The 21,078-nt window shown below is 47.4% G+C and overlaps 38 non-coding genes across 38 annotated transcripts; all 38 read left to right on the top strand.

Moving 5' to 3' along the window:
• Positions 1-5,157: 5,157 nt before the first annotated feature.
• Positions 5,158-5,298, top strand: LOC142304437 (U4 spliceosomal RNA). The gene has a single exon (XR_012753099.1). It is a non-coding gene; the product is annotated as a U4 spliceosomal RNA (small nuclear RNA).
• A 284-nt stretch (positions 5,299-5,582) lies between these two features.
• On the top strand, positions 5,583-5,723 carry LOC142305068 (U4 spliceosomal RNA). The gene has a single exon (XR_012753705.1). It is a non-coding gene; the product is annotated as a U4 spliceosomal RNA (small nuclear RNA).
• Positions 5,724-6,007: 284 nt separating this feature from the next.
• On the top strand, positions 6,008-6,148 carry LOC142304536 (U4 spliceosomal RNA). The gene has a single exon (XR_012753193.1). It is a non-coding gene; the product is annotated as a U4 spliceosomal RNA (small nuclear RNA).
• A 284-nt stretch (positions 6,149-6,432) lies between these two features.
• On the top strand, positions 6,433-6,573 carry LOC142304475 (U4 spliceosomal RNA). The gene has a single exon (XR_012753135.1). It is a non-coding gene; the product is annotated as a U4 spliceosomal RNA (small nuclear RNA).
• Positions 6,574-6,857: 284 nt separating this feature from the next.
• On the top strand, positions 6,858-6,998 carry LOC142304614 (U4 spliceosomal RNA). The gene has a single exon (XR_012753269.1). It is a non-coding gene; the product is annotated as a U4 spliceosomal RNA (small nuclear RNA).
• A 284-nt stretch (positions 6,999-7,282) lies between these two features.
• LOC142305327 (U4 spliceosomal RNA) lies at positions 7,283-7,423 on the top strand. Its single transcript, XR_012753949.1, has one exon. It is a non-coding gene; the product is annotated as a U4 spliceosomal RNA (small nuclear RNA).
• A 283-nt stretch (positions 7,424-7,706) lies between these two features.
• LOC142305067 (U4 spliceosomal RNA) lies at positions 7,707-7,847 on the top strand. The gene has a single exon (XR_012753704.1). It is a non-coding gene; the product is annotated as a U4 spliceosomal RNA (small nuclear RNA).
• A 284-nt stretch (positions 7,848-8,131) lies between these two features.
• Positions 8,132-8,272, top strand: LOC142304582 (U4 spliceosomal RNA). Its single transcript, XR_012753237.1, has one exon. It is a non-coding gene; the product is annotated as a U4 spliceosomal RNA (small nuclear RNA).
• A 284-nt stretch (positions 8,273-8,556) lies between these two features.
• LOC142304793 (U4 spliceosomal RNA) lies at positions 8,557-8,697 on the top strand. The gene has a single exon (XR_012753441.1). It is a non-coding gene; the product is annotated as a U4 spliceosomal RNA (small nuclear RNA).
• Positions 8,698-8,981: 284 nt separating this feature from the next.
• On the top strand, positions 8,982-9,122 carry LOC142304716 (U4 spliceosomal RNA). The gene has a single exon (XR_012753367.1). It is a non-coding gene; the product is annotated as a U4 spliceosomal RNA (small nuclear RNA).
• Positions 9,123-9,406: 284 nt separating this feature from the next.
• LOC142305064 (U4 spliceosomal RNA) lies at positions 9,407-9,547 on the top strand. The gene has a single exon (XR_012753702.1). It is a non-coding gene; the product is annotated as a U4 spliceosomal RNA (small nuclear RNA).
• A 283-nt stretch (positions 9,548-9,830) lies between these two features.
• Positions 9,831-9,971, top strand: LOC142304499 (U4 spliceosomal RNA). Its single transcript, XR_012753158.1, has one exon. It is a non-coding gene; the product is annotated as a U4 spliceosomal RNA (small nuclear RNA).
• Positions 9,972-10,255: 284 nt separating this feature from the next.
• On the top strand, positions 10,256-10,396 carry LOC142304482 (U4 spliceosomal RNA). Its single transcript, XR_012753142.1, has one exon. It is a non-coding gene; the product is annotated as a U4 spliceosomal RNA (small nuclear RNA).
• Positions 10,397-10,680: 284 nt separating this feature from the next.
• On the top strand, positions 10,681-10,821 carry LOC142304713 (U4 spliceosomal RNA). Its single transcript, XR_012753365.1, has one exon. It is a non-coding gene; the product is annotated as a U4 spliceosomal RNA (small nuclear RNA).
• Positions 10,822-11,105: 284 nt separating this feature from the next.
• On the top strand, positions 11,106-11,246 carry LOC142305063 (U4 spliceosomal RNA). Its single transcript, XR_012753701.1, has one exon. It is a non-coding gene; the product is annotated as a U4 spliceosomal RNA (small nuclear RNA).
• Positions 11,247-11,529: 283 nt separating this feature from the next.
• On the top strand, positions 11,530-11,670 carry LOC142304498 (U4 spliceosomal RNA). The gene has a single exon (XR_012753157.1). It is a non-coding gene; the product is annotated as a U4 spliceosomal RNA (small nuclear RNA).
• A 284-nt stretch (positions 11,671-11,954) lies between these two features.
• On the top strand, positions 11,955-12,095 carry LOC142304481 (U4 spliceosomal RNA). The gene has a single exon (XR_012753141.1). It is a non-coding gene; the product is annotated as a U4 spliceosomal RNA (small nuclear RNA).
• Positions 12,096-12,379: 284 nt separating this feature from the next.
• On the top strand, positions 12,380-12,520 carry LOC142305062 (U4 spliceosomal RNA). The gene has a single exon (XR_012753700.1). It is a non-coding gene; the product is annotated as a U4 spliceosomal RNA (small nuclear RNA).
• A 284-nt stretch (positions 12,521-12,804) lies between these two features.
• On the top strand, positions 12,805-12,945 carry LOC142304480 (U4 spliceosomal RNA). Its single transcript, XR_012753140.1, has one exon. It is a non-coding gene; the product is annotated as a U4 spliceosomal RNA (small nuclear RNA).
• A 284-nt stretch (positions 12,946-13,229) lies between these two features.
• On the top strand, positions 13,230-13,370 carry LOC142304727 (U4 spliceosomal RNA). The gene has a single exon (XR_012753378.1). It is a non-coding gene; the product is annotated as a U4 spliceosomal RNA (small nuclear RNA).
• Positions 13,371-13,654: 284 nt separating this feature from the next.
• LOC142304840 (U4 spliceosomal RNA) lies at positions 13,655-13,795 on the top strand. Its single transcript, XR_012753489.1, has one exon. It is a non-coding gene; the product is annotated as a U4 spliceosomal RNA (small nuclear RNA).
• A 284-nt stretch (positions 13,796-14,079) lies between these two features.
• On the top strand, positions 14,080-14,220 carry LOC142304479 (U4 spliceosomal RNA). Its single transcript, XR_012753139.1, has one exon. It is a non-coding gene; the product is annotated as a U4 spliceosomal RNA (small nuclear RNA).
• A 284-nt stretch (positions 14,221-14,504) lies between these two features.
• On the top strand, positions 14,505-14,645 carry LOC142305061 (U4 spliceosomal RNA). The gene has a single exon (XR_012753699.1). It is a non-coding gene; the product is annotated as a U4 spliceosomal RNA (small nuclear RNA).
• A 284-nt stretch (positions 14,646-14,929) lies between these two features.
• On the top strand, positions 14,930-15,070 carry LOC142305060 (U4 spliceosomal RNA). Its single transcript, XR_012753698.1, has one exon. It is a non-coding gene; the product is annotated as a U4 spliceosomal RNA (small nuclear RNA).
• Positions 15,071-15,354: 284 nt separating this feature from the next.
• LOC142305059 (U4 spliceosomal RNA) lies at positions 15,355-15,495 on the top strand. Its single transcript, XR_012753697.1, has one exon. It is a non-coding gene; the product is annotated as a U4 spliceosomal RNA (small nuclear RNA).
• Positions 15,496-15,779: 284 nt separating this feature from the next.
• LOC142305058 (U4 spliceosomal RNA) lies at positions 15,780-15,920 on the top strand. Its single transcript, XR_012753696.1, has one exon. It is a non-coding gene; the product is annotated as a U4 spliceosomal RNA (small nuclear RNA).
• Positions 15,921-16,204: 284 nt separating this feature from the next.
• Positions 16,205-16,345, top strand: LOC142305057 (U4 spliceosomal RNA). The gene has a single exon (XR_012753695.1). It is a non-coding gene; the product is annotated as a U4 spliceosomal RNA (small nuclear RNA).
• A 283-nt stretch (positions 16,346-16,628) lies between these two features.
• Positions 16,629-16,769, top strand: LOC142305309 (U4 spliceosomal RNA). The gene has a single exon (XR_012753932.1). It is a non-coding gene; the product is annotated as a U4 spliceosomal RNA (small nuclear RNA).
• A 284-nt stretch (positions 16,770-17,053) lies between these two features.
• LOC142304659 (U4 spliceosomal RNA) lies at positions 17,054-17,194 on the top strand. Its single transcript, XR_012753314.1, has one exon. It is a non-coding gene; the product is annotated as a U4 spliceosomal RNA (small nuclear RNA).
• A 284-nt stretch (positions 17,195-17,478) lies between these two features.
• Positions 17,479-17,619, top strand: LOC142305261 (U4 spliceosomal RNA). The gene has a single exon (XR_012753886.1). It is a non-coding gene; the product is annotated as a U4 spliceosomal RNA (small nuclear RNA).
• A 284-nt stretch (positions 17,620-17,903) lies between these two features.
• LOC142305056 (U4 spliceosomal RNA) lies at positions 17,904-18,044 on the top strand. Its single transcript, XR_012753694.1, has one exon. It is a non-coding gene; the product is annotated as a U4 spliceosomal RNA (small nuclear RNA).
• A 284-nt stretch (positions 18,045-18,328) lies between these two features.
• On the top strand, positions 18,329-18,469 carry LOC142304688 (U4 spliceosomal RNA). The gene has a single exon (XR_012753341.1). It is a non-coding gene; the product is annotated as a U4 spliceosomal RNA (small nuclear RNA).
• Positions 18,470-18,753: 284 nt separating this feature from the next.
• LOC142304687 (U4 spliceosomal RNA) lies at positions 18,754-18,894 on the top strand. The gene has a single exon (XR_012753340.1). It is a non-coding gene; the product is annotated as a U4 spliceosomal RNA (small nuclear RNA).
• A 284-nt stretch (positions 18,895-19,178) lies between these two features.
• LOC142304461 (U4 spliceosomal RNA) lies at positions 19,179-19,319 on the top strand. The gene has a single exon (XR_012753121.1). It is a non-coding gene; the product is annotated as a U4 spliceosomal RNA (small nuclear RNA).
• A 284-nt stretch (positions 19,320-19,603) lies between these two features.
• Positions 19,604-19,744, top strand: LOC142304695 (U4 spliceosomal RNA). Its single transcript, XR_012753348.1, has one exon. It is a non-coding gene; the product is annotated as a U4 spliceosomal RNA (small nuclear RNA).
• Positions 19,745-20,028: 284 nt separating this feature from the next.
• LOC142304613 (U4 spliceosomal RNA) lies at positions 20,029-20,169 on the top strand. Its single transcript, XR_012753268.1, has one exon. It is a non-coding gene; the product is annotated as a U4 spliceosomal RNA (small nuclear RNA).
• A 284-nt stretch (positions 20,170-20,453) lies between these two features.
• LOC142305055 (U4 spliceosomal RNA) lies at positions 20,454-20,594 on the top strand. Its single transcript, XR_012753693.1, has one exon. It is a non-coding gene; the product is annotated as a U4 spliceosomal RNA (small nuclear RNA).
• A 284-nt stretch (positions 20,595-20,878) lies between these two features.
• LOC142304619 (U4 spliceosomal RNA) lies at positions 20,879-21,019 on the top strand. The gene has a single exon (XR_012753274.1). It is a non-coding gene; the product is annotated as a U4 spliceosomal RNA (small nuclear RNA).
• The last annotated feature ends 59 nt before the right edge of the window (positions 21,020-21,078 follow it).

The raw sequence follows: 21,078 nt of genomic DNA, 5'->3' as shown, positions 1-21,078 counted from the left end.
GAGGAGGGAAAACATAGGCAGTGAGAGTTAAGCTAAGGAAGTGGAAGGAGGAAAGTAGTAGAGAGGAGAAAAGTGACAGCAAAGAGCCTGAAGTTGGTCCGGGTGTGTGGCCCGGACAGGACAGCAAGGTTGGCAGGATGTGGTGACCGTCTGCAGTGGAGGCCGATTGGAGTCTGCCGTAAGGACCGTGGACGGGTGGTGACCCGGCCGTACCGGACCGGTATACAAAGAGAAGACAGCACCATTGGCAGGGGCCTTTCGGATCCCGGCAAGGCTTGGTGTCGCCGTGAATTTGCCAAATCCGTTAGTGAAGGGGACCTCAGGGTTTCCAAACAGCCAAGTCACGATAGAAGGCAACCGTCCAACCGTGAAGGGGAGACACCGCCACCGCCAAGGGCAACCGTCTCCCAGGGCCAGCGCCTGTGGGCAAAAGGGTCTCCTCCGGCACATATCCAGGTCGGGGAGCGGGTTACTGGTGGGAAACCATCACTACCAACACTGAACTTAGGTGCAGGGAGAGACAGTCATCACTAACCTGCAGGGAGGAACAACCGCAGCCGTCCGAGGGACCCGTCCATCCAGCCACTTGTTTTACCGTGAACTGTGTCATCATCATTGGGCTGAGTGAGTACCTCCGTGCCGTGCGGCACAGCGCTGCCCCTGCGACCCTGCACCTCATCAGGCCCCGCTACCCGCCTGTCATCCATCTCTACCCCATCACCGGGCCCCGGGACAACCAACCCCCCTACCCACGGAGGGGAGAAATAACAACAAAGCTGCTCCCTGTCACAGGCTCCCGGGATACCCATCCAGAGCAGCGGTGGTGTCCACACAATCACCACAACCGTGGGTGGCGTCACGGACAATATCCCCAAAACCCAAACCACCCCTTTTCACTCACGGGCGAGGAGCGCCGCTCGAGCCTCCGGGATCCAGCCATCGCTCGAGCCACCGAGCAGCAGCAGCCGTAGAGCATCGGCAGCCGGACCCGAGCAGTGGGAGAGCGCAGCGTCCCCTCCTCCGCCCGCGACAATTCCAGCTTGGGACTGGTGTGGAGGGTAAAGTGGATGAGGATGCGCAGGAGGAGGAGGAGGCTGAGGAGCATGACATTCCGGAGCTGTAGAGTGTGGGTGAAACACTGACTGAGGTAGGGCCTGCAAATCTTGGTGTGGGAAGGACGTGTTACGTCCCTCGCTCAGACTGGGTCCCAGCTTCCACAATATTAACCCAGTGTGACGTCAACGAGATGTAGCGGCCTTGCCCACATGCACTTGTCCACGTGCCTGTGGTTAGGTGGACTTTGGGTGAAACAGCGTTGTTCAGGGCACGTGTGATGTTTTGTGATACGTGGTTATGCAATGCGGGGACGGCACACCGGGAGAAATAGTGGCGGCTGGGGACCAAGTAACGTGGGACAGCTGCCACCATCAGGTCACGGAATGCTTCTGTCTCAACCAGCCTAAAAGGCAACATTTCCAGCGCAAGCAGTCGCGAAATGTTAGCATTTAGAAGTGTGGCATGTGGGGCGTTGTCAGTGTATTTGCGCCTGCGTTCAAAGGTTTGCTGAATGGATAACTGAACGCTGCGCTGGGACAAGGACGTGCTTGATGATGGTGTTATTTCTGCGTGGGAAACGCAGAGGTGCAGGGCCGGAGGAGGCTTGTTCGCGGGCAGCATGGACAGGGGATTGGCTCGCATGCACAACAAGCGAAGATGTAGCAGTGACATCAGCAAGCACTGCTCCTCGACTCTGTTGTACATCCCACAAAGTCGGGTGCTTGGCTGACATGTGCCTGATCATTCTGGTGGTGGTCAGGCTGCTAGTTTTGGTACCCCTGCTGATGCTGGCACGGCAGGTGTTGCAAATGGCCTTTTTAGAATCATCTGGAGCCAACTTAAAAACTGCCAGACTCGGGAAGACCTAACATTTGTACAGGCACCTTGTGTCGTGTTGTTCCGGGGAACAGTTGCCTGACGTCTGCCTGGGGCCACCACCCTGCTTCTTACTGCCTGTTGGGATGCTACGCCTCCCTCCCCCTGTGCACTGCTGTCCTCGCTCTGCATATCCTCCTGCCAGGTTGGGTCAGTTACTGGATCAGCCACCACGTCGTCTTCGTCTTCCGCACCCTGCTCCTCCTGACTTCCTGACAATTGTGTCTCATCATCGTTCACCCCTTGTTGAGACACGTTGCCAACTTTGTGAGAAAATGGCTGCTGAAATATTTGGGCATCTGTACATACGATCTCCTCATGACCCACTTCAACAGGAGCTGGCGAGAGGCCAGAATGTGTGAATGGAAACGTGAACGAACAGCTCTTCCGAGTGTCCAAGTGTGGGATCAGTAATGTCCGTGGACGTGTATTCGGCCTGGTGGTAGGAAGGAGGATCAGGTTCCAAAATGTGCGGTGCAGTATCACGGCTACTGACACTTGACCGTGTTGAAGACAGAGTGTTTGTGGTGGTGCCAATCTGACTGGAAGCATTATCCGCTATCCAACTAACAACCTGTTGACACTGGTCTTGGTTCAAGAGCGGTGTACTGCTGCGGTCCCCAAGAATTTGGGACAGGACGTGCGAGCGAGTAGATGTGGCCCTTTGTTGTGGCGAAATTAGAGCTTGCACACGACCTCGGTCTCTGCCTGCACCACCATCACGTCCACTTCCTTGTTCGTTGACAACGCCCTTGCGCATTTTGCAATGCTGTGCTGATGTGTATTCACTAGACTTGTGCGTTATATCCAAGTTTTTGCAAAATGCACACAAGTGCAGCGGAAAGCTGCCACCAACAGGCACACACGTGCGGTTTTTAAATGCAAGCACGGAGGCACTAAGAACCTAACAGGTCTCTATCCAGGGACAACGTGGAGCCTCCCAATTTTTGGCTGCCCTGCCTAAGGGCTATACTACAATAGACCCACTTCCTTCCAATGGGCACTTCAGGTTTACAGGCCCTCATGCACGTCTCTATCCAGGGACAACGTGGAGCCTCCCAATTTTTGGCTGCCCTGCCTAAGGGCTATACTACAATAGACCCACTTCCTTCCAATGGGCACTTCAGGTTTACAGGCCCTCATGCACGTCTCTATCCAGGGACAACATGGAGCCTCCCAATTTTTGGCTGCCCTGCCAAAGGGCTATACTACAATAGACCCACTTCCTTCCAATGGGCACTTCAGGTTTACAGGCCCTCATGCACGTCTCTATGCAGGGGCATTGGTGAACCTCACAATTTTGGACTGCCCTGCCAAAGGGCTATACTACAATAGACCCACTTCCTTACAATGGGCACTTCAAGTGTACAGGCCCTCATGCACGTCTCTACCCAGGGACAACGTGGAGCCTCCCAATTTTTGGCTGCCCTGCCAAAGGGCTATACTATAATACACCCACTTCCTTCCAATGGGCACTTCAGGTTTACAGGCCCTCATGCACGTCTCTATGCAGGGGCATTGGTGAACCTCACAATTTTGGACTGCCCTGGCAAAGGAAAATACTACAAAGACTCACTTCCTCAAAATGGGCACATTAGACTCAAGAGGCCTTCATGTACGTCTCTTCTCAGGGACATCGGAGTGCCACACAATGTTTTCACGTAAAATCTTTCATGTATTAATCTCAAAAAGTAACATACACCAGCTCTATCTCACTATTGGGTATGTGCCCTTAACATTTCTGCCATGAAAAATCATTTTGGGGTCATTTTGGAAGGTTTTCTGGTGAGTCCGTAAAAATGGCGTGAAACGCGGACAAAATTGTTCACAGCTGTGACTTTTGAGTGATAAATGCTTCAAGGGGTCTTCCCCATGCTGTTGCCATGTCATTTGAGCACTCTTCTGAGACTTTTGTGACATTTTTAGGGTTTCTCCATGCTGCCGGGGGGTCATTTCACAAAAATACTCGGGTCTCCCATAGGATAACATTGGGCTCGTTGCTCGGCCCGAGTACACGAGTATCTTGGGATGCTCGGCCCGAGCTTCGAGCACCCGAGCTTTTTAGTACTCGCTCATCACTAGTGGCCATGTCTAATATTGGCGTGACACCATGAATTTCGGGCTTAGGGCTAGTTGATAATATACAGCTAGCCCTAACCCCATTATTACCCGGTGAGCCACCCGTCACCAGGGCAGCCGGAAGAGTTGGATACAGCGCCAGAAGATGGCGCTTCTATGAAAGCGCCATTTTCTGGGGTGGCTGCGGGACTGCAAGTCACAGCGGGGGTGCCCAGAAAGCATGGGCACCCTGCACTGTGGATTCCAATCCCCAGCTGCCTAGTTGTACCCGGCTGGACTCAAAAATTGGGCGAAGCCCACGTCATTTTTTTTTTAAATTATTTCATGAAATTCATGAAATAATTTAAAAAAAAAGGGCTTCCCTATATTTTTGGTTCCCAGCCGGGTACAAATAGGCAGCTGGGGGTTGGGGGCAGCCCGTACCTGCCTGCTGTACCCGGCTAGCATACAAAAATATGGCGAAGCCCACGTCATTTTTTTTTTTGGGGGGGGCAAAGAAATCCTGCATACAGTCCTGGAAGGAGGATGCTGAGCCTTGTAGTTCAACAGCTGCTGTCTGCTCTCCTGCATACACTATTGGAGGGAGGATGCTGAGCCTTGTAGTTCGACAGCTGCTGTCTGCTCTCCTGCATACACTATTGGATCGAGGATGCTGAGCCTTGTAGTTCTGCAGCTGTCTGCTCTTCTGCATACACTAGTGGAGAATGAAGAACACATTGAAGAAGGAAATGACATCAGACCTTTTTTTTTTTGTTCACTGATAAAAAACGCATAAGGACGCAGTGAGCAAAAACGCAGCAAAACGCAGCAAAAAAACGCACCAAATCGCGGCAAAACGCGTGCGTTTTTTGCCGCGTTTTTTCGACGCAGGTGCGTTTTTGTGCGTTTTTAGCGGCCAAAAACGCACAAAAACGCAGCGTCAAAAAGACGCAGTGTGTGCACATAGCCTTATGGTCGTTTACACCTGGATGAGAGAGTTGGCCTGCAGGTAATCCTTGAAAAGTACCTCTTCCGGGAATCTTCCGACTGTCTTCTCCTAGGGACCCTTGCAGCGGCGGAAGAAAGGAAGTGGGCATTTGGAACTCTCCATAACATAAACGAGCTCTTCCTGGAAAGCGGGGATTTCTTGGTGACCTGAACTCCTTTAACTTTGCGCAGTGGCAGTATCGTAGCCCATGAGGTTTAACCGAGGCGTGATTATTGCTAATTGAAAACTTTTCCCAATACCCCGCCATGATGACTTGAAATACAGTCAGCATTGGCAATTTTTGTGGGTCTTTCAGGAGGCTTAATTCATGGTATGCAAATGACAGAAAATTAGCTCCTCCCAGTGGTGGAAAATAACTCTTGCTTCCCTCCACAGTCTAATGGTCGTTTACACCTGGATCAGAAAGAGAGAGAGTTGGCCTGCAGGTAATCCTTGAAAAGTACCTCTTCCGGGAATCTTCCGACTGTCTTCTCCTAGGGACCCTTGCAGCGGCGGAAGAAAGGAAGTGGGCATTTGGAACTCTCCATAACATAAACGAGCTCTTCCTGGAAAGCGGGGATTTCTTGGTGACCTGAACTCCTTTAACTTTGCGCAGTGGCAGTATCGTAGCCCATGAGGTTTAACCGAGGCGTGATTATTGCTAATTGAAAACTTTTCCCAATACCCCGCCATGATGACTTGAAATACAGTCAGCATTGGCAATTTTTGTTGGTCTCTCAGGAGGCTTAATTCATGGTATGCAAATGACAGAAAATTAGCTCCTCCCAGTGGTGGAAAATAACTCTTGCTTCCCTCAACAGTCTAATGGTCGTTTACACCTGGATCAGAAAGAGAGAGAGTTGGCCTGCAGGTAATCCTTGAAAAGTACCTCTTCCGGGAATCTTCCGACTGTCCTCTCCTAGGGACCCTTGCAGCGGTGGAAGAAAGGAAGTGGGCATTTGGAACTCTCCATAACATAAACGAGCTCTTCCTGGAAAGCGGGGATTTCTTGGTGACCTGAACTCCTTTAAATTTGCGCAGTGGCAGTATCGTAGCCCATGAGGTTTAACCGAGGCGTGATTATTGCTAATTGAAAACTTTTCCCAATACCCCGCCATGATGACTTGAAATACAGTCAGCATTGGCAATTTTTGTTGGTCTCTCAGGAGGCTTAATTCATGGTATGCAAATGACAGAAAATTAGCTCCTCCCAGTGGTGGAAAATAACTCTTCCTTCCCTCAACAGTCTAATGGTCGTTTACACCTGGATCAGAAAGAGAGAGAGTTGGCCTGCAGGTAATCCTTGAAAAGTACCTCTTCCGGGAATCTTCTGACTGTCTTCTCCTAGGGACCCTTGCAGCGGCGGAAGAAAGGAAGTGGGCATTTGGAACTCTCCATAACATAAAAGAGCTCTTCCTGGAAAGCGGGGATTTCTTGGTGACCTGAATTCCTTTAACTTTGCGCAGTGGCAGTATCGTAGCCCATGAGGTTTAACCGAGGCGTGATTATTGCTAATTGAAAACTTTTCCCAATACCCCACCATGATGACTTGAAATACAGTCAGCATTGGCAATTTTTGTTGGTCTCTCAGGAGACTTAATTCATGGTATGCAAATGACAGAAAATTAGCTCCTCCCAGTGGTGGAAAATAACTCTTGCTTCCCTCAACAGTCTAATGGTCGTTTACACCTGGATCAGAAAGAGAGAGAGTTGGCCTGCAGGTAATCCTTGAAAAGTACCTCTTCCGGGAATCTTCCGACTGTCTTCTCCTAGGGACCCTTGCAGCGGCGGAAGAAAGGAAGTGGGCATTTGGAACTCTCCATAACATAAACGAGCTCTTCCTGGAAAGCGGGGATTTCTTGGTGACCTGAACTCCTTTAACTTTGCGCAGTGGCAGTATCGTAGCCCATGAGGTTTAACCGAGGCGTGATTATTGCTAATTGAAAATATTTCCCAATACCCCGCCATGATGACTTGAAATACAGTCAGCATTGGCAATTTTTGTTGGTCTCTCAGGAGGCTTATTTCATGGTATGCAAATGACAGAAGATTAGCTCCTCCCAGTGGTGGAAAATAACTCTTGCTTCCCTCAACAGTCTAATGGTCGTTTACACCTGGATCAGAAAGAGAGAGAGTTGGCCTGCAGGTAATCCTTGAAAAGTACCTCTTCTGGGAATCTTACGACTGTCTTCTCCTAGGGACCCTTGCAGCGGCGGAAGAAAGGAAGTGGGCATTTGGAACTCTCCATAACATAAACGAGCTCTTCCTGGAAAGCGGGGATTTCTTGGTGACCTGAACTCCTTTAACTTTGCGCAGTGGCAGTATCGTAGCCCATGAGGTTTAACCGAGGCGTGATTATTGCTAATTGAAAACTTTTCCCAATACCCCGTCATGATGACTTGAAATACAGTCAGCATTGGCAATTTTTGTTGGTCTCTCAGGAGGCTTAATTCATGGTATGCAAATGACAGAAAACAGCTCCTCCCAGTGGTGGAAAATAACTCTTGCTTCCCTCAACAGTCTAATGGTCGTTTACACCTTGATCAGAAAGAGAGAGAGTTGGCCTGCAGGTAATCCTTGAAAAGTACCTCTTCCGGGAATCTTCCGACTGTCTTCTCCTAGGGACCCTTGCAGCGGCGGAAGAAAGGAAGTGGGCATTTGGAACTCTCCATAACATAAACGAGCTCTTCCTGGAAAGCGGGGATTTCTTGGTGACCTGAACTCCTTTAACTTTGCGCAGTGGCAGTATCGTAGCCCATGAGGTTTAACCGAGGCGTGATTATTGCTAATTGAAAACTTTTCCCAATACCCCGCCATGATGACTTGAAATACAGTCAGCATTGGCAATTTTTGTTGGTCTCTCAGGAGGCTTAATTCATGGTATGCAAATGACAGAAAATTAGCTCCTCCCAGTGGTGGAAAATAACTCTTGCTTCCCTCAACAATCTAATGGTCGTTTACACCTGGATCAGAAAGAGAGAGAGTTGGCCTGCAGGTAATCCTTGAAAAGTACCTCTTCCGGGAATCTTCCGACTGTCTTCTCCTAGGGACCCTTGCAGCGGCGGAAGAAAGGAAGTGGGCATTTGGAACTCTCCATAACATAAATGAGCTCTTCCTGGAAAGCGGGGATTTCTTGGTGACCTGAACTCCTTTAACTTTGCGCAGTGGCAGTATCGTAGCCCATGAGGTTTAACCGAGGCGTGATTATTGCTAATTGAAAACTTTTCCCAATACCCCACCATGATGACTTGAAATACAGTCAGCATTGGCAATTTTTGTTGGTCTCTCAGGAGGCTTAATTCATGGTATGCAAATGACAGAAAATTAGCTCCTCCCAGTGGTGGAAAATAACTCTTGCTTCCCTCAACAGTCTAATGGTCATTTACACCTGGATCAGAAAGAAAGAGAGTTGGCCTGCAGGTAATCCTTGAAAAGTACCTCTTCCGGGAATCTTCCGACTGTCTTCTCCTAGGGACCCTTGCAGCGGCGGAAGAAAGGAAGTGGGCATTTGGAACTCTCCATAACATAAACGAGCTCTTCCTGGAAAGCGGGGATTTCTTGGTGACCTGAACTCCTTTAACTTTGCGCAGTGGCAGTATCGTAGCCCATGAAGTTTAACCGAGGCGTGATTATTGCTAATTGAAAACTTTTCCCAATACTTCACCATGATGACTTGAAATACAGTCAGCATTGGCAATTTTTGTTGGTCTCTCAGGAGGCTTAATTCATGGTATGCAAATGACAGAAAATTAGCTCCTCCCAGTGGTGGAAAATAACTCTTGCTTCCCTCAACAGTCTAATGGTCGTTTACACCTGGATCAGAAAGAGAGAGATTTGGCCTGCAGGTAATCCTTGAAAAGTACCTCTTCCCGGAATCTTCCGACTGTCTTCTCCTAGGGACCCTTGCAGCGGCGGAAGAAAGGAAGTGGGCATTTGGAACTCTCCATAACATAAACGAGCTCTTCCTGGAAAGCGGGGATTTCTTGGTGACCTGAACTCCTTTAACTTTGCGCAGTGGCAGTATCGTAGCCCATGAGGTTTAACCGAGGCGTGATTGTTGCTAATTGAAAACTTTTCCCAATACCCCGCCATGATGACTTGAAATACAGTCAGCATTGGCAATTTTTGTTGGTCTCTCAAGAAGCTTAATTCATGGTATGCAAATGACAGAAAATTAGCTCCTCCCAGTGGTGGAAAATAACTCTTGCTTCCCTCAACAGTCTAATGGTCGTTTACACCTGGATCAGAAAGAGAGAGAGTTGGCCTGCAGGTCATCCTTGAAAAGTACCTCTTCTGGGAATCTTACGAATGTCTTCTCCTAGGGACCCTTGCAGCGGCGGAAGAAAGGAAGTGGGCATTTGGAACTCTCCATAACATAAACGAGCTCTTCCTGGAAAGCGGGGATTTCTTGGTGACCTGAACTCCTTTAACTTTGCGCAGTGGCAGTATCGTAGCCCATGAGGTTTAACCGAGGCGTGATTATTGCTAATTGAAAACTTTTCCCAATACCCCGCCATGATGACTTGAAATACAGTCAGCATTGGCAATTTTTGTTGGTCTCTCAGGAGGCTTAATTCATGGTATGCAAATGACAGAAAATAGCTCCTCCCAGTGGTGGAAAATAACTCTTGCTTCCCTCAACAGTCTAATGGTCGTTTACACCTGGATCAGAAAGAGAGAGAGTTGGCCTGCAGGTAATCCTTGAAAAGTACCTCTTCCGGGAATCTTCCGACTGTCTTCTCCTAGGGACCCTTGCAGCGGCGGAAGAAAGGAAGTGGGCATTTGGAACTCTCCATAACATAAACGAGCTCTTCCTGGAAAGCGGGGATTTCTTGGTGACCTGAACTCCTTTAACTTTGCGCAGTGGCAGTATCGTAGCCCATGAGGATTAACCGAGGCGTGATTATTGCTAATTGAAAACTTTTCCCAATACCCCGCCATGATGACTTGAAATACAGTCAGCATTGGCAATTTTTGTTGGTCTCTCAGGAGGCTTAATTCATGGTATGCAAATGACAGAAAATTAGCTCCTCCCAGTGGTAGAAAATAACTCTTGCTTCCCTCAACAGTCTAATGGTCGTTTACACCTGGATCAGAAAGAGAGAGAGTTGGCCTGCAGGTAATCCTTGAAAAATACCTCTTCCGGGAAAGATCCGACTGTCTTCTCCTAGGGACCCTTGCAGCGGCGGAAGAAAGGAAGTGGGCATTTGGAACTCTCCATAACATAAACGAGCTCTTCCTGGAAAGCGGGGATTTCTTGGTGACCTGAACTCCTTTAACTTTGCGCAGTGGCAGTATCGTAGCCCATGAGGTTTAACCGAGGCGTGATTATTGCTTATTGAAAACTTTTCCCAATACCCCGCCATGATGACTTGAAATACAGTCAGCATTGGCAATTTTTGTTGGTCTCTCAGGAGGCTTAATTCATGGTATGCAAATGACAGAAAATTAGCTCCTCCCAGTGGTGGAAAATAACTCTTGCTTCCCTCAACAGTCTAATGGTCGTTTACACCTGGATCAGAAAGAGAGAGATTTGGCCTGCAGGTAATCCTTGAAAAGTACCTCTTCCGGGAATCTTCCGACTGTCTTCTCCTAGGGACCCTTGCAGCGGCGGAAGAAAGGAAGTGGGCATTTGGAACTCTCCATAACATAAACGAGCTCTTCCTGGAAAGCGGGGATTTCTTGGTGACCTGAACTCCTTTAACTTTGCGCAGTGGCAGTATCGTAGCCCATGAGGTTTAACCGAGGCGTGATTGTTGCTAATTGAAAACTTTTCCCAATACCCCGCCATGATGACTTGAAATACAGTCAGCATTGGCAATTTTTGTTGGTCTCTCAAGAAGCTTAATTCATGGTATGCAAATGACAGAAAATTAGCTCCTCCCAGTGGTGGAAAATAACTCTTGCTTCCCTCAACAGTCTAATGGTCGTTTACACCTGGATCAGAAAGAGAGAGAGTTGGCCTGCAGGTCATCCTTGAAAAGTACCTCTTCTGGGAATCTTACGAATGTCTTCTCCTAGGGACCCTTGCAGCGGCGGAAGAAAGGAAGTGGGCATTTGGAACTCTCCATAACATAAACGAGCTCTTCCTGGAAAGCGGGGATTTCTTGGTGACCTGAACTCCTTTAACTTTGCGCAGTGGCAGTATCGTAGCCCATGAGGTTTAACCGAGGCGTGATTATTGCTAATTGAAAACTTTTCCCAATACCCCGCCATGATGACTTGAAATACAGTCAGCATTGGCAATTTTTGTTGGTCTCTCAGGAGGCTTAATTCATGGTATGCAAATGACAGAAAATAGCTCCTCCCAGTGGTGGAAAATAACTCTTGCTTCCCTCAACAGTCTAATGGTCGTTTACACCTGGATCAGAAAGAGAGAGAGTTGGCCTGCAGGTAATCCTTGAAAAGTACCTCTTCCGGGAATCTTCCGACTGTCTTCTCCTAGGGACCCTTGCAGCGGCGGAAGAAAGGAAGTGGGCATTTGGAACTCTCCATAACATAAACGAGCTCTTCCTGGAAAGCAGGGATTTCTTGGTGACCTGAACTCCTTTAACTTTGCGCAGTGGCAGTATCGTAGCCCATGAGGATTAACCGAGGCGTGATTATTGCTAATTGAAAACTTTTCCCAATACCCCGCCATGATGACTTGAAATACAGTCAGCATTGGCAATTTTTGTTGGTCTCTCAGGAGGCTTAATTCATGGTATGCAAATGACAGAAAATTAGCTCCTCCCAGTGGTAGAAAATAACTCTTGCTTCCCTCAACAGTCTAATGGTCGTTTACATCTGGATCAGAAAGAGAGAGAGTTGGCCTGCAGGTAATCCTTGAAAAATACCTCTTCCGGGAAAGATCCGACTGTCTTCTCCTAGGGACCCTTGCAGCGGCGGAAGAAAGGAAGTGGGCATTTGGAACTCTCCATAACATAAACGAGCTCTTCCTGGAAAGCGGGGATTTCTTGGTGACCTGAACTCCTTTAACTTTGCGCAGTGGCAGTATCGTAGCCCATGAGGTTTAACCGAGGCGTGATTATTGCTTATTGAAAACTTTTCCCAATACCCCGCCATGATGACTTGAAATACAGTCAGCATTGGCAATTTTTGTTGGTCTCTCAGGAGGCTTAATTCATGGTATGCAAATGACAGAAAATTAGCTCCTCCCAGTGGTGGAAAATAACTCTTGCTTCCCTCAACAGTCTAATGGTCGTTTACACCTGGATCAGAAAGAGAGAGAGTTGGCCTGCAGGTAATCCTTGAAAATTACCTCTTCCGGGAATCTTCCGACTGTCTTCTCCTAGGGACCCTTGCAGCGGCGGAAGAAAGGAAGTGGGCATTTGGAACTCTCCATAACATAAACGAGCTCTTCCTGGAAAGCGGGGATTTCTTGGTGACCTGAACTCCTTTAACTTTGCGCAGTGGCAGTATCGTAGCCCATGAGGTTTAACCGAGGCGTGATTATTGCTAATTGAAAACTTTTCCCAATACCCCGCCATGATGACTTGAAATACAGTCAGCATTGGCAATTTTTGTTGGTCTCTCAGGAGGCTTAATTCATGGTATGCAAATGACAGAAAATTAGCTCCTCCCAGTGGTAGAAAATAACTCTTGCTTCCCTCAACAGTCTAATGGTCGTTTACACCTAGATCAGAAAGAGTGAGAGTTGGCCTGCAGGTAATCCTTGAAAAATACCTCTTCCGGGAAAGATCCGACTGTCTTCTCCTAGGGACCCTTGCAGCTGCGGAAGAAAGGAAGTGGGCATTTGGAACTCTCCATAACATAAACGAGCTCTTCCTGGAAAGCGGGGATTTCTTGGTGACCTGAACTCCTTTAACTTTGCGCAGTGGCAGTATCGTAGCCCATGAGGTTTAACCGAGGCGTGATTATTGCTTATTGAAAACTTTTCCCAATACCCCGCCATGATGACTTGAAATACAGTCAGCATTGGCAATTTTTGTTGGTCTCTCAGGAGGCTTAATTCATGGTATGCAAATGACAGAAAATTAGCTCCTCCCAGTGGTGGAAAATAACTCTTGCTTCCCTCAACAGTCTAATGGTCGTTTACACCTGGATCAGAAAGAGAGAGAGTTGGCCTGCAGGTAATCCTTGAAAAGTACCTCTTCCGGGAATCTTCCGACTGTCTTCTCCTAGGGACCCTTGCAGCGGCGGAAGAAAGGAAGTGGGCATTTGGAACTCTCCATAACATAAACGAGCTCTTCCTGGAAAGCGGGGATTTCTTGGTGACCTGAACTCCTTTAACTTTGCGCAGTAGCAGTATCGTAGCCCATGAGGTTTAACCGAGGCGTGATTATTGCTAATTGAAAACTTTTCCCAAAACCCTGCCATGATGACTTGAAATACAGTCAGCATTGGCAATTTTTGTTGATCTCTCAGGAGGCTTAATTCATGGTATGCAAATGACAGAAAAATAGCTCCTCCCAGTGGTGGAAAATAACTCTTGCCTCCCTCAACAGTCTAATGGTCGTTTACACCTGGATCAGAAAGAGAGAGAGTTGGCCTGCATGTAATCCTCGAAAAGTACCTCTTCCAGGAATCTTCCGACTGTCTTCTCCTAGGGACCCTTGCAGCGGCGGAAGAAAGGAAGTGGGCATTTGGAACTCTCCATAACATAAACGAGCTCTTCCTGGAAAGCGGGGATTTCTTGGTGACCTGAACTCCTTTAACTTTGCGCAGTGGCAGTATCGTAGCCCATGAGGTTTAACCGAGGCGTGATTATTGCTAATTGAAAACTTTTCCCAATACCCCGCCATGATGACTTGAAATACAGTCAGCATTGGCAATTTTTGTTGGTCTCTTAGGAGGCTTAATTCATGGTATGCAAATGACAGAAAATTAGCTCCTCCCAGTGGTAGAAAATAACTCTTGCTTCCCTCAACAGTCTAATGGTCGTTTACACCTGGATCAGAAAGAGAGAGAGTTGGCCTGCAGGTAATCCTTGAAAAATACCTCTTCCGGGAAAGATCCGACTGTCTTCTCCTAGGGACCCTTGCAGCGGCGGAAGAAAGGAAGTGGGCATTTGGAACTCTCCATAACATAAACGAGCTCTTCCTGGAAAGCGGGGATTTCTTGGTGACCTGAACTCCTTTAACTTTGCGCAGTGGCAGTATCGTAGCCCATGAGGTTTAACCGAGGCGTGATTATTGCTTATTGAAAACTTTTCCCAATACCCCGCCATGATGACTTGAAATACAGTCAGCATTGGCAATTTTTGTTGGTCTCTCAGGAGGCTTAATTCATGGTATGCAAATGACAGAAAATTAGCTCCTCCCAGTGGTGGAAAATAACTCTTGCTTCCCTCAACAGTCTAATGGTCGTTTACACCTGGATCAGAAAGAGAGAGAGTTGGCCTGCAGGTAATCCTTGAAAATTACCTCTTCCGGGAATCTTCCGACTGTCTTCTCCTAGGGACCCTTGCAGCGGCGGAAGAAAGGAAGTGGGCATTTGGAACTCTCCATAACATAAACAACCTCTTCCTGGAAAGCGGGGATTTCTTGGTGACCTGAACTCCTTTAACTTTGCGCAGTGGCAGTATCGTAGCCCATGAGGTTTAACCGAGGCGTGATTATTGCTAATTGAAAACTTTTCCCAATACCCCGCCATGATGACTTGAAATACAGTCAGCATTGGCAATTTTTGTTGGTCTCTCAGGAGGCTTAATTCATGGTATGCAAATGACAGAAAATTAGCTCCTCCCAGTGGTAGAAAATAACTCTTGCTTCCCTCAAAAGTCTAATGGTCGTTTACACCTGGATCAGAAAGAGAGAGAGTTGGCCTGCAGGTAATCCTTGAAAAATACCTCTTCCGGGAAAGATCCGACTGTCTTCTCCTAGGGACCCTTGCAGCGGCGGAAGAAAGGAAGTGGGCATTTGGAACTCTCCATAACATAAACGAGCTCTTCCTGGAAAGCGGGGATTTCTTGGTGACCTGAACTCCTTTAACTTTGCGCAGTGGCAGTATCGTAGCCCATGAGGTTTAACCGAGGCGTGATTATTGCTAATTGAAAACTTTTCCCAATACCCCGCCATGATGACTTGAAATACAGTCAGCATTGGCAATTTTTGTTGGTCTCTCAGGAGGCTTAATTCATGGTATGCAAATGACAGAAAATTAGCTCCTCCCAGTGGTGGAAAATAACTCTTGCTTCCCTCAACAGTCTAATGGTCGTTTACACCTGGATCAGAAAGAGAGAGATTTGGCCTGCAGGTAATCCTTGAAAAGTACCTCTTCCGGGAATCTTCCGACTGTCTTCTCCTAGGGACCCTTGCAGCGGCGGAAGAAAGGAAGTGGGCATTTGGAACTCTCCATAACATAAACGAGCTCTTCCTGGAAAGCGGGGATTTCTTGGTGACCTGAACTCCTTTAACTTTGCGCAGTGGCAGTATCGTAGCCCATGAGGTTTAACCGAGGCGTGATTATTGCTAATTGAAAACTTTTCCCAATACCCCGCCATGATGACTTGAAATACAGTCAGCATTGGCAATTTTTGTTGGTCTCTCAGGAGGCTTAATTCATGGTATGCAAATGACAGAAAATTAGCTCCTCCCAGTGGTGGAAAGTAACTCTTGCTTCCCTCAACAGTCTAATGGTCGTTTACACCTGGATCAGAAAGAGAGAGAGTTGGCCTGCAGGTAATCCTTGAAAAGTACCTCTTCCGGGAATCTTCCGACTGTCTTCTCCTAGGGACCCTTGCAGCGGCGGAAGAAAGGAAGTGGGCATTTGGAACTCTCCATAACATAAACGAGCTCTTCCTGGAAAGCGGGGATTTCTTGGTGACCTGAACTCCTTTAACTTTGCGCAGTGGCAGTATCGTAGCCCATGAGGTTTAACCGAGGCGTGATTATTGCTAATTGAAAACTTTTCCCAATACCCCGCCATGATGACTTGAAATACAGTCAGCATTGGCAATTTTTGTTGGTCTCTCAGGAGGCTTAATTCATGGTATGCAAATGACAGAAAATTAGCTCCTCCCAGTGGTGGAAAATAACTCTTGCTTCCCTCAACAGTCTAACGGTCGTTTACACCTGGATCAGAAAGAGAGAGAGTTGGCCTGCAGGTAATCCTTGAAAAGTACCTCTTCCGGGAATTTTCCGACTGTCTTCTCCTAGTGACCCTTGCAGCGGCGGAAGAAAGGAAGTGGGCATTTGGAACTCTCCATAACATAAACGAGCTCTTCCTGGAAAGCGGGGATTTCTTGGTGACGTGAACTCCTTTAACTTTGCGCAGTGGCAGTATCGTAGCCCATGAGGTTTAACCGAGGCGTGATTATTGCTAATTGAAAACTTTTCCCAATACCCCGCCATGATGACTTGAAATACAGTCAGCATTGGCAATTTTTGTTGGTCTCTCAGGAGGCTTAATTCATGGTATGCAAATGACAGAAAATTAGCTCCTCCCGGTGGTGGAAAATAACTCTTGCTTCCCTCAACAGTCTAATGGTCGTTTACACCTGGATCAGAAAGAGAGAGAGTTGGCCTGCAGGTAATCCTTGAAAAGTACCTCTTCCGGGAATCTTCCGACTGTCTTCTCCTAGGGACCCTTGCAGCGGCGGAAGAAAGGAAGTGGGCATTTGGAACTCTCCATAACATAAACGAGCTCTTCCTGGAAAGGGGGATTTCTTGGTGACCTGAACTCCTTTAACTTTGCGCAGTGGCTGTATCATAGCCCATGAGGTTTAACCGAGGCGTGATTATTGCTAATTGAAAACTTTTCCAAATACCCCGCCATGATGACTTGAAATACAGTCAGCATTGGCAATTTTTGTTGGTCTCTCAGGAGGCTTAATTCATAGTATGTAAATGACAGAAAATTAGCTCCTCCCAGTGGTGGAAAATAACTCATGCTTCCCTCAACAGTCTAATAGTCGTTTACACCTGGATCAGAAAGAGAGAGAGTTGGCCTGCAGGTAATCCTTGAAAAGTACCTCTTCCGGGAATCTTCCGACTGTCTTCTCCTAGGGACCCTTGCAGCGGCGGAAGAAAGGAAGTGGGCATTTGGAACTCTCCATAACATAAACGAGCTCTTCCTGGAAAGCGGGGATTTCTTGGTGACCTGAACTCCTTTAACTTTGCGCAGTGGCAGTATCGTAGCCCATGAGGTTTAACCGAGGCGTGATTATGGCTAATTGAAAACTTTTCCCAATACCCCGCCATGATGACTTGAAATACAGTCAGCATTGGCAATTTTTGTTGGTCTCTCAGGAGGCATATTTCATGGTATGCAAATGACAGAAAATTAGCTCCTCCCAGTGGTGGAAAATAACTCTTGCTTCCCTCAACAGTCTAATGGTCGTTTACACCTGGATCAGAAAGAGAGAGAGTTGGCCTGCAGGTAATCCTTGAAAAGTACCTCTTCCGGGAATCTTCCGACTGTCTTCTCCTAGGGACCCTTGCAGCGGCGGAAGAAAGGAAGTGGGCATTTGGAACTCTCCATAACATAAACGAGCTCTTCCTGGAAAGCGGGGATTTCTTGGTGACCTGAACTCCTTTAACTTTGTGCAGTGGCAGTATCGTAGCCCATGAGGTTTAACCGAGGCGTGATTATTGCTAATTGAAAACTTTTCCCAATACCCCGCCATGATGACTTGAAATACAGTCAGCATTGGCAATTTTTGTGGGTCTCTCAGGAGGCTTAATTCATGGTATGCAAATGACAGAAAATTAGCTCCTCCCAGTGGTGGAAAATAACTCTTGCTTCCCTCCACAGTCTAATGGTCGTTTACACCTGGATCATAAAGAGATTGAGTTGGCCTGCAGGTAATCCTTGAAAAGTACCTCTTCCGGGAATCTTCCGACTGTCTTCTCCTAGGGACCCTTGCAGCGGCGGAAGAAAGGAAGTGGGCATTTGGAACTCTCCATAACATAAACGAGCTCTTCCTGGAAAGCGGGGATTTCTTGGTGACCTGAACTCCTTTAACTTTGCGCAGTGGCAGTATCGTAGCCCATGAGGTTTAACCGAGGCGTGATTATTGCTAATTGAAAACTTTTCCCAATACCCCGCCATGATGACTTGAAATACAGTCAGCATTGGCAATTTTTGTTGGTCTCTCAGGAGGCTTAATTCATGGTATGCAAATGACAGAAAATTAGCTTCTCCCAGTGGTGGAAAATAACTCTTGCTTCCCTCAACAGTCTAATGGTCGTTTACACCTGGATCAGAAAGAGAGAGAGTTGGCCTGCAGGTAATCCTTGAAAAGTACCTCTTCCGGGAATCTTCCGACTGTCTTCTCCTAGGGACCCTTGCAGCGGTGGAAGAAAGGAAGTGGGCATTTGGAACTCTCCATAACATAAACGAGCTCTTCCTGGAAAGCGGGGATTTCTTGGTGACCTGAACTCCTTTAACTTTGCGCAGTGGCAGTATCGTAGCCCATGAGGTTTAACCGAGTCGTGATTATTGCTAATTGAAAACTTTTCCCAATACCCCGCCATGATGACTTGAAATACAGTCAGCATTGGCAATTTTTGTTGGTCTCTCAGGAGGCTTAATTCATGGTATGCAAATGACAGAAAATTAGCTCCTCCCAGTGGTGGAAAATAACTCTTGCTTCCCTCAACAGTCTAATGGTCGTTTACACCTGGATCAGAAAGAGAGAGAGTTGGCCTGCAGGTAATCCTTGAAAAGTACCTCTTCCGGGAATCTTCCGACTGTCTTCTCCTAGGGACCCTTGCAGCGGCGGAAGAAAGGAAGTGGGCATTTGGAACTCTCCATAACATAAACGAGCTCTTCCTGGAAAGCGGGGATTTCTTGGTGACCTGAACTCCTTTAACTTTGCGCAGTGGCAGTATCGTAGCCCATGAGGTTTAACCGAGTCGTGATTATTGCTAATTGAAAACTTTTCCCAATACCCCGCCATGATGACTTGAAATACAGTCAGCATTGGCAATTTTTGTTGGTCTCTCAGGAGGCTTAATTCATGGTATGCAAATGACAGAAAATTAGCTCCTCCCAGTGGTGGAAAATAACTCTTGCTTCCCTCAACAGTCTAATGGTCGTTTACACCTGGATCAGAAAGAGAGAGAGTTGGCCTGCAGGTAATCCTTGAAAAGTACCTCTTCCGGGAATCTTCCGACTGTCTTCTCCTAGGGACCCTTGCAGCGGCGGAAGAAAGGAAGTGGGCATTTGGAACTCTCCATAACATAAACGAGCTCTTCCTGGAAAGCGGGGATTTCTTGGTGACCTGAACTCCTTTAACTTTGCGCAGTGGCAGTATTGTAGCCCATGAGGTTTAACCGAGGCGTGATTATTGCTAATTGAAAACTTTTCCCAATACCCCGCCATGATGACTTGAAATACAGTCAGCATTGGCAATTTTTGTTGGTCTCTCAGGAGGCTTAATTCATGGTATGCAAATGACAGAAAATTAGCTCCTCCCAGTGGTGGAAAATAACTCTTCCTTCCCTCAACAGTCTAATGGTCGTTTACACCTGGATCAGAAAGAGAGAGAGTTGGCCTGCAGGTAATCCTTGAAAAGTACCTCTTCCGGGAATCTTCCGACTGTCTTCTCCTAGGGACCCTTGCAGCGGCGGAAGAAAGGAAGTGGGCATTTGGAACTCTCCATAACATAAACGAGCTCTTCCTGGAAAGCGGGGATTTCTTGGTGACCTGAATTCCTTTAACTTTACGCAGTGGCAGTATCGTAGCCCATGAGGTTTAACCGAGGCGTGATTATTGCTAATTGAAAACTTTTCCCAATACCCCACCATGATGACTTGAAATACAGTCAGCATTGGCAATTTTTGTTGGTCTCTCAGGAGGCTTAATTCATGGTATGCAAATGACAGAAAATTAGCTCCTCCCAGTGGTGGAAAATAACTCTTGCTTCCCTCAACAGTCTAATGGTCGTTTACACCTGGATCAGAAAGAGAGAGAGTTGGCCTGCAGGTAATCCTTGAAAAGTACCTCTTCCGGGAATCTTCCGACTGTCTTCTCCTAGGGACCCTTGCAGCGGCGGAAGAAAGGAAGTGGGCATTTGGAACTCTCCATAACATAAACGAGCTCTTCCTGGAAAGCGGGGATTTCTTGGTGACCTGAACTCCTTTAACTTTGCGCAGTGGCAGTATCGTAGCCCATGAGGTTTAACCGAGGCGTGATTATTGCTAATTGAAAATATTTCCCAATACCCCGCCATGATGACTTGAAATACAGTCAGCATTGGCAATTTTTGTTGGTCTCTCAGGAGGCTTATTTCATGGTATGCAAATGACAGAAGATTAGCTCCTCCCAGTGGTGGAAAATAACTCTTGCTTCCCTCAACAGTCTAATGGTCGTTTACAGCTGGATCAGAAAGAGAGAGAGTTGGCCTGCAGGTAATCCTTGAAAAGTACCTCTTCTGGGAATCTTACGACTGTCTTCTCCTAGGGACCCTTGCAGCGGCGGAAGAAAGGAAGTGGGCATTTGGAACTCTCCATAACATAAACGAGCTCTTCCTGGAAAGCGGGGATTTCTTGGTGACCTGAACTCCTTTAACTTTGCGCAGTGGCAGTATCGTAGCCCATGAGGTTTAACCGAGGCGTGATTATTGCTAATTGAAAACTTTTCCCAATACCCCGCCATGATGACTTGAAATACAGTCAGCATTGGCAATTTTTGTTGGTCTCTCAGGAGGCTTAATTCATGGTATGCAAATGACAGAAAATTAGCTCCTCCCAGTGGTGGAAAATAACTCTTGCTTCCCTCAACAATCTAATGGTCGTTTACACCTGGATCAGAAAGAGAGAGAGTTGGCCTGCAGGTAATCCTTGAAAAGTACCTCTTCCGGGAATCTTCCGACTGTCTTCTCCTAGGGACCCTTGCAGCGGCGGAAGAAAGGAAGTGGGCATTTGGAACTCTCCATAACATAAATGAGCTCTTCCTGGAAAGCGGAGATTTCTTGTTGACCTGAACTCTTTTAACTTTGCGCAGTGGCAGTATCGTAGCCCATGAGGTTTAACCGAGGTGTGATAATTGCTAATTGAAAACTTTTCCCAATACCCCGCCATGATGACTTGAAATACAGTCAGCATTGGCAATTTTTGTTGGTCTCTCAGGAGGCTTAATTCATGGTATGCAAATGACAGAAAATTAGCTCCTCCCAGTGGTGGAAAATAACT

The sequence above is a fragment of the Anomaloglossus baeobatrachus genome, chromosome 4 (assembly GCF_048569485.1).
Source record: "Anomaloglossus baeobatrachus isolate aAnoBae1 chromosome 4, aAnoBae1.hap1, whole genome shotgun sequence".
Lineage (NCBI taxonomy): Eukaryota > Metazoa > Chordata > Amphibia > Anura > Aromobatidae > Anomaloglossus > Anomaloglossus baeobatrachus.
Note: the sequence above shows the minus strand (reverse complement) of the source record. Positions and strands in the feature narration are given on the sequence as shown.